The sequence below is a fragment of the Bufo gargarizans genome, chromosome 2, assembly GCF_014858855.1.
Source record: "Bufo gargarizans isolate SCDJY-AF-19 chromosome 2, ASM1485885v1, whole genome shotgun sequence".
Taxonomy (NCBI): domain Eukaryota; kingdom Metazoa; phylum Chordata; class Amphibia; order Anura; family Bufonidae; genus Bufo; species Bufo gargarizans.
In genome coordinates this window covers 293,297,924-293,315,212 of record NC_058081.1, presented here as the reverse complement: position 1 = coordinate 293,315,212, position 17,289 = coordinate 293,297,924, and the positions used below count along the sequence as shown (strand labels likewise).

Sequence of the window (17,289 nt, the reverse complement as noted above, 5' to 3'; positions counted from 1 at the left end):
GGAACAGCTGGCCCCTAATAGAACAGAACTATCCTTGTCTGTAATGCGGACAATAATAGGACATGTTCTATTTTTTTGCGGAATGGAAATACGGAAACAGAATGCACACGGAGTAACTTCCGTTTTTTTTGCGGACCCATTGAACGAACGGACATGGAAAGTAAATACGTTTGTGTGCATGAAGCCTAAGTGTATGCTTTATATGTGTGAAATAGAGAACAGAAAGAGCATAGTGCTTGTCTTGACTAGTCTTGCAATGTCTTTTGGTTTTAGAACAGGTTTACTTAATTCAGTTCTGTCAAACTTTTAATATTTAATCAGATTACAAAATCCTTTTTCAAGTCACATATGTTCTTGTAATGCATATTCTCTTTGACAGGGCTAATGAGTTTTTCTATAGGGGTAGATAAAAAGGAACACTGTTTACAAAAAATATTTTTGGTCACATACTTGCAGTAGCTATAAACTGGGGACTGCAGATATCAGTACATATTCTGCAACAACAAAACAAAACCTGTATAGAGCCACAGGATTTCAAGCAGGGGACTGTATGATATGTATATAAAGATTCAGGGGCTGGATGGTAAATTTTAGCCTGTAGGGCAAACACATGGCACTGGCCAATGAGTGGTGGCCCATCCTTAGGCCTCTTGGACACGACCGCATGGCTTTTTTTGTATTTTGCGGTCCGCAAAAAACGGACCCGCAAAGAATATGGATGATCTCCGTGTGCATTCTGTTTTTTTTTTGTGGAACATAACAGCTGGCCCCTGATAGAACAGTACTATCCTTGTCCGTTGTGCGGATGGAAAAACAGAAATACAGAAACGGAAGGCATAGGGCATAACTTCCATTTTTTTGTGGATTCATTGAAATGAATGGTTCTGTATACGGAACGCAAAAAAAGGAACGGAAACAGAAAAAATAACATTTGTGTGCAAGAGGCCTTAACCTGTTTATCTCTGCCTTCTGTATAAGGCCTCATTCACACTTCAGTGTTTGGTCAGTGATTTCCATCAGTGATTGTGAGCCAAAACCAGGTGTGGGTCAAAACCACAGAACAGGTGTAGATCTTTCCTTTATACCTTATCTCTGTGTGGCCTCCACTCCTGGTTTTGGCTCACAAATCACTCATGAAAATCACTGACCAAACACTGAAGTGTGAACGAAGCCTAAAGGCACCAGAAGTAGCTGGGCTTTACATTCAGCCACAATTAAACAATGGCAGGAGATGGTATTTATATATATTAACCCTTTCCAGACGAGCGTCGTAGTAGTACGGCACTGGCAGGGTCTTTAAAGATAGCGCCCAATCCTGAGCAGAGCGGTTGCCATAGCTGCAGGTGGCATGCTGTTTCTTATAGCAGACACCCGCTGCTAATATCCGCAACCGGCAGTAATGCCAATCGCGGACATTTAACCCCTCAGATGCCTTGGTCAATCCTGACCACGGCATCTGAGCTCGTGAAACACAAGAAGTGCGCACTTCCGGTGATGCTCCGGCTCCCCCGTGCGGCCATAGGAGGAGCCAGAGCTTATGTGAAGCAGCCAATGTCTTTGTGAATGACAGGAGGCTGCTGCATACTATTTCCTATAGAGCCCTTGCCTGTAATAGGGCTTAATAGGAAACCAGCAATTTTCTCATAGACCCCGGGTCTATGAGAATAGCAATCTAATGATTGCTTGTTATAGATCTCTATGGGAAGTATAAAAAAGTGTAAAAAAGTTTTTAAAAATAAAAAAGATAACAAAAACATAAAAATTTAAATCACCCCCCTTTTCCCAAAGTAAAAATAAAAGAACAAAAAAAAATAAAAAAAAATAAAAAAAAATACACATAATGGGATGGGTGTCGCCATGTGCGAAAACGGCCATAGTATAAAAATATAAAAATATATTCCCCATACGGAAAAAAAAGCATCAAAATGGCTGATTCGCCGTTTTTGGTTGCTTCATTTTCTACAAAAAAATGTAATAAAAAGTGATCAAAAAGTCATACACACCCCAGAATGGTATCAATAAAAAGTTCAGATCGCCCCGCAAAATAATGAGCCCCCACACAGCTCCGTACACATAATAACAAAAAAATTATAGGGATCAAAATATGGCGACGAAAAAATAAAACAGATTTTTTCCCATGTTTTTTATTATTTTATCAAAACGCTATAAAAACTATACATATAAGGTATTGCCGGATTCATACTGACCTATAGAATAAAAGTAACTGGTCAGTTTTATCGCACATCGAACGTCGTAAATAAAAAAAAAAACTGTAAAACTGTGATGGAATAGCTTTTTTTTTGCAATTTCACCCCATTTGGAATTTTTTCCCCGCTTCCCACTATATCATATGCAATATTAAATGGTGGCAAATGGTGGAAAGTACAACTTGTACTGCAAAAAACAAGCCCTCATATGGTTATGTAAACAGACAAATATAAAAGTTATGGCTCTGGGAAGGCAGGGAGCGCAAAACAAAAACGCAAAAACAAAAAATCATCCGAGCTAGAAAGGGTTAATCCAGAGAGGGCCTCTATCCCATTCCCACTACAATATACTATATGCAGACCACCCCCATTACCTATTATATAAACATCATCAAATAATTACAATATTTCAAATACAATACATATTTATGTGTAATCTAAATAAACACTATGGTATGCAAGTCATTTACTACCCAGACGGTGTGCTTTTCCACCTCCTAGGCTAGAATTTAAACTAGTTTGCTACACTCTGGAGATACGTATGCATACCCGCATAAATCATACAGTGACTACAGTATTGATCAGAAGAGGACAAGGTAAAATAAACAATAACACTCAGTGAGGGAGAGTTCGCATTGGCGCCCGCCACATGTAAAGTGCTGACAGAGGAGCGGACTCCCTCTGTCTCCCATCGGCCCCCCCGCAAATGCGATGTGTGTGAAGGCTGCCTGGGGTCTGATGTAGGCCCCAGACCAGCCTTAAATAATTTCCAGCAGGCTGCGCCTCTCTGGCGTAGCCTACTGGCCAATGTTAGAATAGCATTGCCATTAAAATGCAATGCGCTATATAGTGCATTGCATTTTAAAAGCAATCAAAAAGCTGTCTGTTATAGTCCATTTTCCATTGAATATATGCTTTTTAATGAAAAAAATTGGAATAAAATCCTCCCCATATTATGTTATTTATACCGAAAAATGAAATCTGTCAAAATTATAATGTAAAAACGCAGTGGCAGTATTGCTGCTTTTCCCATCTCCCTCCCAGAAAGAGTTAATAAAAGTTAATCAGAAAGTTATCTAAAATGCCCTAAAATGGCGCCATTAAAAACTACAACTTTTCCCGCAAAATCAAGCCCTCATAAAGATCTATAGACAGAAAAATAAAAAAGTTATAGCTCTTGGAACGCGACGATGAAAAAAGAAATAAAAACTCTTGGTCAGTAAGGCCCAAAATAGGCTGGTCACTAAGGGGTTAAGAAGCATTTCATTTTGCTCCGTCCTAATACATGTCTATGGGGACACATAACGGTTCAGTTTGGTTCCGTTATACATGACGGAAAAAATAGTCCTGTTGACAGTAGGGATCGACCGATTATCTGTTTTACCGATATTATCGGCCAATATTCAGGATTTTGAAAGTTATCTGTATCGGCATCTATTTTGCCGATATGCTGATAACGAATCGGGAACAAGGATCGCGCTGCTCTCAGCGCGATTAGTGTTCCCTCAGCAGCACAGGGGAGAAGGAAGCAGTGTCTCCCTCAACCCGTGCCGCTGCCACCAATGAGAAGATAGAGGACAAGAGGAGGGGAGGGGCTGTGGTCACTGCACCACCAATGATGTTAACTAACTCATTCATTCAAATTCAACAGGAGGCAGGAGCTGGCTGCAGAATCATATAGTCGGCTGGTCCAGACCGTCATGATGATTTCTCCTAGATTTGACTTGTCTCTGCAGCTTACTGCCCAGATTTCCTTGGTTGCTTGATTTTTCAGTACAGCCTAACATCATAGGGGTCATTTACTAAATTATGTATATCATTATTATGGTGCACGCCATATTTGTGCCGTAATTTGTAACGTTTAAAGGTTCTCACCACTTTTGTAAAGCTTTATGTGGCCTGCAAAATGTTATTATATTATAATTATATCTTACGCCAGAAACTGTTATAGCCAAAATTTACACCAGCCCCTAGCTCTTCAGTTTCTGGTGTATGGACTGTCGGAGATGCAACTAATTTGTTAAGAGGCACCTGTCTCTTAATACATTAGGCGTACATCAGTCCAGTGCACAGGGATCAAGACTGGCATATGGGAACACCGGTCTTGATAAATGTCCCTCTATGTGCCCTGATTATAATGCCTCCACTCAATGCGCCCCCTAAATATAATACAGCTACATACGGTGCCCCCTGAATAATGAATTAGCCAAAAGATGCCCTTGAACAAAGAAATTAGCCACACTGTGCCCCCCTAAATATATATCAAGCCTCACTGTGCCCCCTGAATATTTCATAAGCCATGCTGCAGCCTGATTATACAGCAAACCATGCTGTGCCATCACAATGAAATAAGAAGCTCACCTCTTGATGTTCCCGTACCATTCTTCCAGGTGCTGTGTTGGGTTTTTTGGGCTGGGCTCCTACAGAACGAGGCAGGCAGTGCTATGAGATCATCATACTGTGTCACACAGAAGGCATTGAGCAGAGGGAAGGGGAGACAAATAGGGCTTCCTTCAGTGCTGTTTCCAAATTCAGTTGTATCTGCGTCTTAGGAAAGTGAATACAATTGATTCTAGTGAAGCACGTGTTGAAAACGATTCAAATTACTAGGCCAGGGGGCCCTGAACTTCTACTAAGGGACTGCGCCAGATGATACACGCTTTCCCGTCCCAGCCGACCCCTTGTATTATTCTGAGGGCTGGAACATTTCATACACAAACACAGGAGAGGAGGAAGTAAGACACTGATGTGGAAGATCTCTTATGTCTCTTGCACACGAACAATACGGATTAGGTCCGGATGCGTTCAGGGCGCGTTCAGGAAAACTCGCACCATTTCGCCAGCAAGCTTAGTCAGTTTTGTTTGCGATTGCATTCAGTTCAGTTTTTATCACGTGGGTGGAATGCGCATTGATGCGTTTTCCACGCGCGCGATAGAAAACTGAATGTTTACAAACAACATCTCTTAGCAACCATCAGTGAAAAACACATCGCATCCGCACTTGCTTGCGGATGCGATGCGTTTTTCACGCTGCCCCATTCACTTCTATGTGGCCAGCGTTGACGTGAAAAATGCAGAATATAGAACATGCTGCGATTTTCATGCAACGTGCAAGTGATGTGTGAAAAACAACGCTCATGTACACAGACCCATTGAAATGAATGGGTTCGGATTCAGTGTGGCGCAATGTGTTCGCATCACGCATTGCACCCGCACGGAAAACTCGCTCGCCTGAAAGGGGCCTTAGGGAAGTTAAAGGAGTTGGAAAGGATTCAATATCAATGTTGTTTTTGTACAGAAACAGCAACCAACCTGTCCATGGGTTGTGTCTGGTTCGGCAACTCAGCTCCTTTGACATTAATGAAGCCGAGCTGCAATACCACGCATAACCTACAGACCAGTGTGGTACTGTTTTTGCAAAAAAAAAGCATGTTTTGCTGATCATCTACAACCCCTGTACTTACTGTAGGAGTTATATTACAAACCTGAAGAACCGATATGTTTGATTTCTCAACTTAAAATAAGCCTGGAAAAACACTTGTACAAAATGACTCATAATAAAAACCACTACTAAAATGGCACGTAAAATACACCATTAAAAAACATTTAAACCGCGGGCATTTTTACACATGTTTTACAAGCCTTGTGGTGTTATTCTAAAGTGCACCGTTACATTTGTAGTTGAAATACACCTAAATTAGACGAATATTGCTACTTCTCCCTGCTCACGCCAGGTCTAAAATTGTGGGCGTGGCATGGAAGATGACTGGTAGGCCTGTCTGATATACCTTTTTCTATGCCCGTTTTAGGGCTCGTTCACAGGACCGTTTTTTGCGTTCCGTATACGGTCCATATACGGAACCATTCATTTCTATGGGTCCGCAAAAAAACCTGAATGTACTCTGTGAGCATTCAGTTTCCGTATGTCCGCATTTCCGTTCCGCTACATTTTGAGTCTTGTCCTATTGATGGGTCCGCAAAAAAATTGAACACATACGGAAATGCATCCGTATGTCTTCCGTATCCATTCCATTTTTTCAGAACCATCTATTGAAAATGTTATGCCCAGCCCAATATTTCTATGTAATTACTGTACACTGTATATGCCAGGCATCCTCAAACTGCGGCCCTCCAGCTGTTGTAAAACTACAACTTCCATAATGCCCTGCTGCAGACTGATACAAGTATCGGACATGCTGGGAGTTGTAGTTTTGCAACAGCTGGAGGGCCACAGTTAGAGGATACCTGGTATATGCCATACGGAAAAACGGAACGGAACGGAAACACAATGGAAACAAAAAACGGAACAACGGATCTGTTAAAAATGGTCCGCAAAACACTGAAAAAGCCATAGGGTCGTGTGAACAAGCCCTTAGGCATACAAAAAGGCCTAAATGCAAGACAGCTCAACCTGCGCCTCCTCATAACATCGGCAGATCCACCTCCAGCTTCTAAAGCGCCAGTCTTAATAAATGTGCCTCTAAATTCTGAGAATTCACCAGCATTTTACACAAGCAGCAAAGTGGATGAGAATATGAGAAGTGTCATCCACTGTGTGGTGTAAAATGATCTGCTGTGTGGATTTTAAACCCACAGCATGTCAATAAATGCTAATGGTTTCTACCATGGATTTTGCCCTTTGCAAATGATATTGTGAAACCCATGGCAAACCTGCCACCAAATCTGCAAGAAATCCACATGTAACTCATGCAGATTTTACCATGGGTTTGTTGCAGAGTTTTCTGTCATAAGTTCCACCAAGTTATATCAGTTATATCAAGTTATTCCCCATCATAGTAAAGGGTATAACCAGGGGTGCACCTAGCCTTTCTGCTGCCTGAGGCAAAAACTGAAATGGCGCCCCCCGTGCCAATTTCTTAACCTAACCCCTTTGCCACTATAAAAGAGCTCATTGCCCATGGCCCTTCTGCTGCCCCCCGCTTGCCCCTACCTGGTGCTGCCTGAGGCGATCGCCTCACCTGGCCTTATCTTTGGGTATAACTATTAGATTGCTGGGGGTCCTACTGCTGGAACCTCCACCACTCACAACCACAGGGTGGCCGGTCAGGAGTGCATGCAGCTGTTCCATTCATTTCTATGGGAGTTCTGGAGCTAGCCCAGCGCTGTACTCAGCTCTCTCCAGAATTCCAATAGAAATGAATAAAGCAGCTGTATGCATGCCCATCCAACCACTCCGTTCATTTTGGGAGGCTCCATGAGGTACGAGGCCCCCCATTCTCATGATCGGTTGTGGTACCAGTGGTAGGACTCCCACCGATCTAATAGTTATCCCCTGTCTTGTGAATAGGGGATAGCAATAAATTGGTTGGGCTAGGAGCGCTGCGCCTCCACTGATTTCTAAAATGAGGGGAGAGAAGTGTCCTAATCCTGAGCTCTCTCTTCTCGCTACACAAGGTTTTCTATTGAGTCCGTCTCGCTTCCTGTCAGGCAATGAGGAGAGAGTGCCATATGTGCTCGCTTCTCTCCCTCATTCTAGAAAAAGGTGGGTGTCTCAGCACTCAGACCCCTACTGATCTAAACTTTTGATACACTGACAAGCAAAAGGGCAACAATGTTTTGAACTTTTAACTTTTGGGCTCCATATCTCACCATCCACTACAGCTTCAAACGTGAGACTTACCATCAATTTATAGACCATCATCTTGGCTGCAACATTTCAAAAGTTTGTTCAAAGTACAGTGCCACTTTACACCACGCACCTAAAAACACATGCTAAACTTGCATAACTGAGGGTAGAGCCACACGGTCAGGTGTCTGCATGCAGTTTTGGAAGCCAAAACCAGGAGTGGATTCAAAAAATAGGAGAAGCCATATCTGTCCTTTATACTTTCTCTGCTTTTATGATCCACTTCTGATTTTGCCTCGCAAAACTGCATTCAGAAACCTGACCACGTGGCTGCACCCTAAAAGTTTTCCACCCTTCTTTCAGCTCTATATTGCTCTAAGGCAGTGGTGGCGAACCTATGGCACGGGTGCCAGAGGCGGCACTCGGAGCCCTCTCTGTGGGCACCCACACCCTGGAAAAAGTCTGAGTGTACCAATATGCCTTAGACCTTTCCTGCCATTCATCAGCGCAGGGCACTCCATGAACAGCACAGGCAGCGCACTGAATGTAGACAGGCTATTATAGCTACTACATGATAAAGTACATGAAAGATATACTATATTGGACTGTAGGATTCAGGTTAACTTACCGCGTTGGCACTTTGCGATAAATAAGGGGGTTTTGGGGTTGGGGTTTGGGCACTCGGTCTCTAAAAGGTTCGCCATCACTGCTCTAAGGCGTCATGCAGGCAACCATATTCATTTTGTGGTTTGCAAACCACCGACCACAAAATATGGATACCAGCTGTGTGCATTCCACAATTTTCTCACTCTCGGTAGTGAAAATTCCCATTCTTGTCTGCAAAACAGACTATAATTTGTGGAACAGCCACATAGATACGGACAGCACACAAATGATATCCGTGTGATGTCTCTATTTTTTTGCCAACCCATAGAAATGAATTAGATCCGTAAAAAATATGAATCGATTGTAAACCAAAACCACAGTCGTATGCATGTGGCATCATGGTGAGATAAAACTTCAACTGCCCTCCTGAATGTCACTGCGAATACAAAGTATTCACGTTAATGGTATGATTACCTGCCCTGTCTGTAAAGTAGTAGAAGAAACAGTCCACAGTTACAGCTTTTAACAATAAATTATTTTAGAACAAATTTTATTTGCATTGTGTTAGCCCTCTCTTATTCCACTTAGAAATATAAAACTAGATAACTGGCTAACTGTCTGCTTTGCCGAATAAAATAAATAAATTGGCTGCATGACAAATTACGTATGGTCCATGATGGACCATGTGATGAGCACAGTGACGTCATCATAGGTCCTTTAGCCAGATCCTAAAGAAAGTAGAACTAAGGGGAGATCCGCTACGTGATCAAGTGGATGGGGTGAGTTAAATTTGTTTACTATTTTTAACCCCTCCAGCCCTATTGTACTATGCATTCTGTATTCAGAATGCTATTATTTTCCCTTATAACCATGTTATAAGGGAAATAATAAAATCTACACAACTAACCCAAACCCGAACTTCTGTGAAAAAGTTCGGGTATGGGTACCAAACATGCAGATTTTTCTCACGCGCATGCAAAATGCATTAAACCCTTTGCAGTCGCGCGGAAAAATCGCACATTTTCTCGCAACGCACTCGCATCTTGTCTGGCCCTCACACACGCCCGTGTGAAAGAGGCCTAAAGGAACAACTTTTAGCAAATGAGGCAGTGGAAAAATGGCCCAAGGGTCTTTGAAAAGGCTTTAGACAGAAACCCTTCTGTCCTGTGTGGGGGGTCTGGTTTGATCCTTGTTATGGGGCCCTTACTTCTCTATGTACGCCACTGGTGTGTAGGGGCAAAACCCCAAGTAGCACCACCCAGTGGCCACTCTATTGATATATTTGGAGGTGGAACAGTACAATGCAGAGTTGTAAGAAAAGATGCATCAGAATTGTTACATCCTGGGAAATATAAGTACTGAATTTACTATGAAACAGACATTTCAGAAGAGGAGACAGATCCTCTATATCCGATCAATTGTATGAAGGAATGCATGAAATGAATAGTTTTTCTACTACTTTACAGACAGAGCAGGTAACCATTCCATGAACTTGAATACTTTGTATGATAGCATTTGTACCGACAGTCAAGGAGGCATGTGAAGTCTTACGTTTGACATCTCACAATACAACAATAGAGTTGAAAGAGCGGTGTAAAATCTAACCTTCAGTTATTCAGGTTTTGTGCCTTTAGGTGTGTGTGCTGAGTCAGTATATTGCTGATTTTCAGGCAAGAAAGTTAGGTACAAACTACATATTTTTTAGCTCTAAAAATCTAAAACTGAAAATTATTTTATACTCTTCAATATTGAATATCACCAGGGGCGTAGCTATAGGGGGTGCAGAGGTAACAGTCGCGGCTCGGCCCAGGAGCCTGAGGGGGCCCAAAGACCCTTGTGCCGCATAAGAAGACACTGGTATTATAGAAAGTGTATGCTGGTCAAGTTACACCAATTTTTGCCTCAGGCAGCACGAAGGCTATGTGCTTCCCTGTCCCTAGCTAAAAAGCACTGAGGGAAGGGGACCCAAGCTGAACTCTTGCACAAGGGCCCATAAGCCTTTAGCTACGCTCCTGAAGATCACAGACTGATATTTTTTTATCACAAACTGTTCAGTATGATAACTGTAGTGCCCCATCAGAATTTCCCAATGATGCCATCAGGGATTATAGAAGTGAAGCCCACCATAACAAAAATTTAAATGGGGTATCTTGCATTAAACACCCCTACATCGAGAGGCAGTGCTTGCTCACCACTTTAATAGGTAAACATCTGCTTGGTCTCAGTCTGATTTCTGAGTCCACACAGAAACGTTAGGTTTTGAGATCTGTTCACGTGGCGCTGCATCGTGGCTGCTAGTGCTGTAGTGCTGTGCCTTTGGTTGGTTGGCCCAGTGCCAGGGCTCAGTGGTGTAACAACAACTGGCTGGGCCACGCAGCTAATTTTTGAAGGAAACACAGCTTCTCCGCTAACCGCAAAATCACGTGCAACCTCCTGTAGCTAGTCATGATTGAGTTCTCAGACAAGGTCCGCCAGCTGTTCCATCTGTTTCCTACTGTGTCATCGCATATCATTTCATTGTATACTACTGTTGAGGGGGCCCTGACAGTAAAATCTTTTAGTCTTCCTTCTGAGGGGGCCCCTAGTGAGTCTGGGCCCCAAAGCAGCCACTTCCCCTATAGTTACGCCCCTGCCAGGGGTGCTGTTAGGATACTAGGTCTCGACGCCTGCAGGTGCTGTATTGGGGTGTTGATGGCTGCCATATGGTGCTGAGTAAATTAGTGTAGGGACCCTCTCAAAAGAGGTCACTGAGATGTAAATGGACCTATGCATTTTCATCAAAATGTGAAAATCTTGCCTCGTGTTAATTTTTATTAATAGGAATAGAGCAATGCATAGCATGTGGATGCGCGATCCATGTCTTTTTCTCTACAGTTTGGTTTGTTCACCCCTCAGTTTCCATTCTTGCAGAAAAGGGCAATGTGAAAATCAGACTTTTCAAAGTACAGTTCCGCGCCTACATGGATTACATGAGTTTCACCATGACTTTCACTTGATAGCTGCAGGCTATCTGATATGTTTGTCCTTGCCATATTGACTGTATTATTATAATCTGATTGTTGTGCACCTAGAATTATTTGCTGTAAGGTGTTGTTCATAATGCTTCAACTTTGCAATTTGTCAATTTTACCTCCATTTATATAAATCTGTAGGAACAGAAATTCTGTTCATATTTGGATGGTAAACGTGTTAATTTAAAATCTGGGAAACCGGCATACCATACTCCTCTAATCTGATAAAAGACAACATGTGATTATCATCAGCCAGGAATGCTGCAGTCTATAAAAGTTTGAACGTTTCTGCTCTAAGGGCTTGTACACACGAACGTGTGCTGTCTGTTGGCGTATTGCAGACCGCATTTGCGGATCCGCTATATACGGGCACTGTTCACTTCAATAGGTCCGCAAATCCGGAGATGCGGAACGGAAGCACGGAATGGAACAATACAGAAGCACTACGGAGTGCTTCCTGGTGTTCCGTTCCGTGCCTCTGCACCGCAAAAAGATAGAACATGCTCTATCTTTTTGCGGAACGGAGGGATCGCGGACCCATTCACGTGAATGTGTCCACGTTTCCCATGTGGCTGCCCCACGGACAGTGCCCTTGCATTGCGGACTGCAATTTGAGGTCCACAGCACGGGCACGTTCGTATGAATGAGCCCTAAGAAAGCTGAAGACCATTCGTTATATATGGTAGTGCCTGTAAAAAAATTTTTTACCCCTAGGGGAAGATTTATTTTATAGCAAGATAACAATTAATGGTTAAAAAACAACAAAGTAAGGGTACTTTCACACTAGCGTTGTTAGAATCTGGCAGGCAGTTCCAGCAACGGAAACAATTTTCCGGATCCGTTAGACGGTATTATCTGGAATAACGGAGCCGGTATTTACATTTTTTCAAAGATCAAAAGCAAAAATAGCTCCTCCTATGTCCCGGCGCATGTGCAGAAAAAAAAAAAAGAACACATACTGTATGATATACCTGTATTGCCCGTACCATAAGACGCACACCCTCCCTCAAAAGTGTGGGGGAGAAAGAATGGCAGTGCATCTTATAAGGAAAATACTAATGAGTGCTTCCATTCTGGAACCAATCACCAGTACACCATAGGAACGGGGATCTGTGAATACAGTGCTGCTGTCTGTACTCACCGATCCCTGGTCTTCTGCTGGTGCAGCACTCCGATGTGTCCTGATGTCTCACAGCATAAGCACACACTGTAACATGATGCTGTGCGAAGTCAGGTCACAGCACAGCGCCGGCAGAAGAAGGCCAGGGAGTGGTGAGGGTAGGAAGAGCGTCCGGAGCAGAAGAGGTAAGTTATTTTATTTATTTTATCTCTGATCTCAGGTCTGATGAAGATTTTGGGGTCAAATCTGAGGTTTGATAAGGAATAGGGGTATGATCTGATGTGTGATGAGGATAGGGGTCTTATTTGGGAGTCTGATCGGAGGTTTAATGAGGACTGAGGGTCTGATTTGGAGGGCTGATGAAGATTATGGGGTCTGATCTGAGGTCTGATGAAATTTTTGTTTTCTTATTTTCCTCCTCTAATCCCTAAGTGCGTCCTATGGTCAAGTGTGTCTTATGGTGCAGGGAAATTGTACTTTTTATACATACATTTTTTTATACATTGGGCAGTAAACTAAACTGCATAATATGAGCAGATCCCCAGTGCTCTGTAGTGGCCACATCAGATCAAAATCTAATTCAGACTTAGACCTCATAAGGCAAGGGCTGGTTGCCAGAAATGTAGGGTAGTGGCGATCCCACAGAAATGAATAGGATTGCAGGGCAAGTCTCAAAAAATCCAGCAGTGTTGGTTGTTCTGCGATCCCATTAATTTCTATGAGATCACCACCATTCTGCAATCCTGGCTGCAACAGCTGTTGCGTACTCCGTGTTGCCCTAGCCCAGGGATGGGGAAACTGCTGCTCTCCAGCTGTTGTAAAACTACAAATCCCATCATGCCCTGCTGTAGGCAGACTGGGAATACTTGGAGTTGTAGTTTTACAACAGCTGGAGAGCCACGGTTTGCCCATCCCTGCCCTAGGCTAGAACTTGGCAGAGCGCAGTTTTAAAAAGCTAAAAAGGAGAAAAACAGCTTGCATGCGAAGCTATCCACTATGACTGGAATGCAAAGGTACTCCTACTAAATACTGTAAAGGAATATGAATAGTTCTCCATTCAATTCTCTAATAATTGTATGCAATGATATTAGGTTAATAATTCTAATTTGGTGCAGATTAGTTTAGAATTAGTCCTTTTGTGTTGAGCATTGTCAAATAATCCAATTACATCCCTTCCCTATTGTTACCGAATAACATCTGGAAAAGTCCAGGGGGGAAGGCAGTGACTTAGAGGAACCATTGATATAAAATAAGCAGTACTGTTATATTAGGGTCAGTATCTTGGAGCTCTCTTATACAGAATCTGTAGACAAAGGAGGAGGTGAGCGTGTGATCCGCGGGCTTGTATCTCTGATGCAATCTGGTTCTGTTGTTCCATTTGCATGCTGTCTGAAAGCTGTATTTGATTATCCTACAGAAGGGTATGATTAACCAAGCAAAACTGTGCCATGCTTCCCACTAATGTACTACATCCATTACAGCTGAAATGCCAGATTCGCATGCAGTTCTCAACCTCTGAACAGCAGATTTGAGGATACCATATGGTCACATATTTTCTTGGGCATTGCATAAGCAGAACATACTGTACAATGAGCACCCAAGGTCTTTTTTACCGTTTACATACTAAGTAAACCAGGCATAATAGAGCACAGATTGCCAAAGATTATTATAAATGAAGGATGATTATGGCGCACAACAAAGCCTGACTATTTGCTTGTAGTTGGTTAGTGATGGACGTGAATAAGGGTCATCACATTTGGAGGTAGTATACTCAGTTAGTACAGTCAGTGATTTCGTCCATCCCCAGTGAGTGTAAACATGGCAGGGTGAGAGCGTGTGTAGCCTATTCTACGTCACAATGACACATTGATTCCTCTATGCTGGCAGCAGGGAAGACGCTCACCGCCCTCCTAAATGTAGGGCACGGAGATATTTCACAGCACAGGCAGAGCAGTCTTGCATAGCCACATTTACTAAGTTTCAATTTAGAAAATGCTTCACAAGGGAACATCAAAGACAGACAAGCAACGCGAACAGCCAGCCAAAGACTATTACTACACTGCACATTAATATTTCCATGGTGTTGTATAGGAGGAAGCAGACTGTAGGCTAAATCTGAAAACACATCATATGACAACAGAAGAAAAATAAGCTCAATCTGGTTACCTGAGTAATGGTGGAATTCCTACTCACGTCTTGCTTTTTAAATCTTTTTTTTGTTTAGTATGAATGAATGGATACTCTAGAGTGTTTCCCTGACGTTGGGAATGTTTTAGGAGGAGGAGGCGGACAATGATCCGAGGAACTGGGAGGGGTTCGGAGCGGTTAGAGCTGATCCTGAAGATGCCGGCTCACTCCCTGGCCTTCAGAGCACTTTTCTCAAACATGTCTTGACGTCAACCTAACCAAAAATCCTTCTTCATATCAAAAGTATAAATTGGAAATAAGCACGGCATAACAGAAATTATAGAGGGCAAACAGAAACGGTAAATGTATTTATGTACATTATGTATATGCTGTACAAAAACTGTAGTCAGATCAGACATTGCCCACAACAGAGCTTATAATCTCATGGCTACTTCACACTCCATGGCCGTGGAACCCTACAAGAAAGACATATAAGCAACATGTCAGATTTGAGGGGGTTTTGTCACTTCAGCAAGTGGCATTTATCATGTAGAGAAAGTTAATACAAGGCACTTACTAATGTATTGTGATTGTCCATATTGCCTCCTTTGCTGGCTGGATTCAGTTTTCCATCGCATTATACACTGCTTGTTTCCATGGTTATGACCACCCTGCAGTCCATTATTGGTGGTCATTCTTACACATTATAGGAAAAAGCACTGGCCTCTCTAGTGGCCAGGACAGTGGGAGAGCACATAGGCTGGTGCTTTTTCCTGTAGTGTGCAAGTACAACCACCGCTGATGAATTGCAGTGTGGTTATAACCATGGAAACGAGCAGTGTATAATGTGATGGAAAACTGAATACAAACAGCAAAGGAAGCAATATGGACGATCACAATACATTAGTAAGTGCCTTGTATTACTTTTCTCTACATGATAAATGCTATTTGCTGAAGTGAGAAAACTTGTGGCCCCTTATATTGTCCAGTATATAATGCATTAGCGGAAATATCTATTTTTTTTCTTACTGGCAAATTTCATACAGTATTTAAATGTTTGATACCTCAAAATGTCTCATTTCTGTTAATATATTGTGCAAAGCAAAAAGAAAAAAGTAAACCTCCATTAACTTGTACTTGCCATTAGTTTTATTCTACCATTTTTTTTAATACCATACAGCTGTTGCTATAGGAAGCGTGCCAACCTTATTTACTCTATTTTCAGCTCGTTTCTTAATGAGCATGCATTAAGATACAGCACTGTTGGGGGTTCTACGTACAAATAGGAACATTGTGCTTGTGTTACATTAGGATAAGAAGAAAGCACCCTGAAAATAGTGCAAGCATTGGCATAATTGATTCCTTTTCCTATATATACTTGAAATACAGTGGTGTGCCTGGGGAGGGTGCGGGGGGTGCGGACTGCCCCGGGTGCCGGCTGTCAGGGGGGTGCCAGAAACACAGATGGCAGCGCTCATTGCTGGAGTGCTGATGCCAACATACTGCAGCAGGGTAAGGGAGCGGTAGTGAAATCCCGGCACAGGTGTGTGTGATGACGCCATCGCGCGCGCCTGTGCTGGGACGCAGCAGCACAGTGAAGTGTGTGCGCCTTCCTCTGCGAGCAAGCTCAGTTGTGTATTTAGCTTTTAGTTTGGGTCAAATAGAGGAGAAGAGGAAAGAGAAGGTCTGCATGACAGGAAATGTCCCTGGATGTAAGAGGTACAGTCATGTGAAAAAATTAGGACACCCTTTGAAAGCATGTGGTTTTTTGTAACATTTTTAATAAAAGGTTATTTCATCTCCATTTCAACAATACAGAGAGATTAAAGTAATCCAACTAAACAAAGAAAACTGAAGAAAAGTCTTTTCAAGATCTTCTGTAAATGTCATTCTACAAAAATGCCTATTCTAACTGAGGAAAAAGATAGGACACCCTTGCCCCTAATAGCGAGTGTTACCTCCTTTGGCTGAAATAACTGCAGTGAGACGGTTCTTGTAGCCATCTACCAGTCTTCGACATCGGTCTGAGGAAATTTTACCCCACTCCTCAATGCAGAACTTTTTCAGCTGTGAGATGTTTGAGGGGTTTCTTGCACGTACAGCCCTTTTCAAGTCACCCCACAGCATCTCAATGGGATTCAAATCTGGACTTTGACTTGGCCATTCCAGGACTCTCCATTTCTTCTTTTTCAGCCAATCTTTGGTTGATTTACTAGTATGTTTTGGGTCATTGTCATGTTGCATGGTCCAGTTCCGCTTCAGCTTTAATTTTCTAACTGATGGTCTCACATGTTCTTCAAGCACCTTCTGATACACAGTAGAATTCATCGTGGATTCTATGATGGTGAGCTGACCAGGTCCTGCTGCAGCAAAGCAGCCCCAAACCATGACACTTCCACCTCCATGCTTCACAGTTGGTATGAGGTTCTTTTCTTGGAATGCTGTGTTTGGTTTACGCCAAACATGTCCTCTGCTGTTGTGTCCAAATAATTCAATTTTGGACTCATCTGTCCAAAGAACATTATTCCAGAAGTCCTGGTCTTTGTCAACTTTATCTCTGGCAAATGTCAGTCTGGCCTCGATGTTTCTCTTGGAAAGCAAAGGTTTCCTCCTTGCACACCTCCCATGCAA

The 17,289-nt window shown here is 42.6% G+C and overlaps 1 protein-coding gene across 1 annotated transcript in view; it reads right to left on the bottom strand.

The window, feature by feature from the left end:
• Nucleotides 1-14,814, bottom strand: part of LOC122927985 (monocarboxylate transporter 2-like) — a 93,942-nt gene extending 79,128 nt beyond the window's left edge. Inside the window, exon 1 of the mRNA XM_044280390.1 lies at nt 14,698-14,814. The gene's annotated coding sequence lies outside the window, so the exon portion shown is untranslated. The remainder of the gene's footprint in view (nt 1-14,697) is intronic.
• Between the last annotated feature and the right edge of the window lie 2,475 nt (nt 14,815-17,289).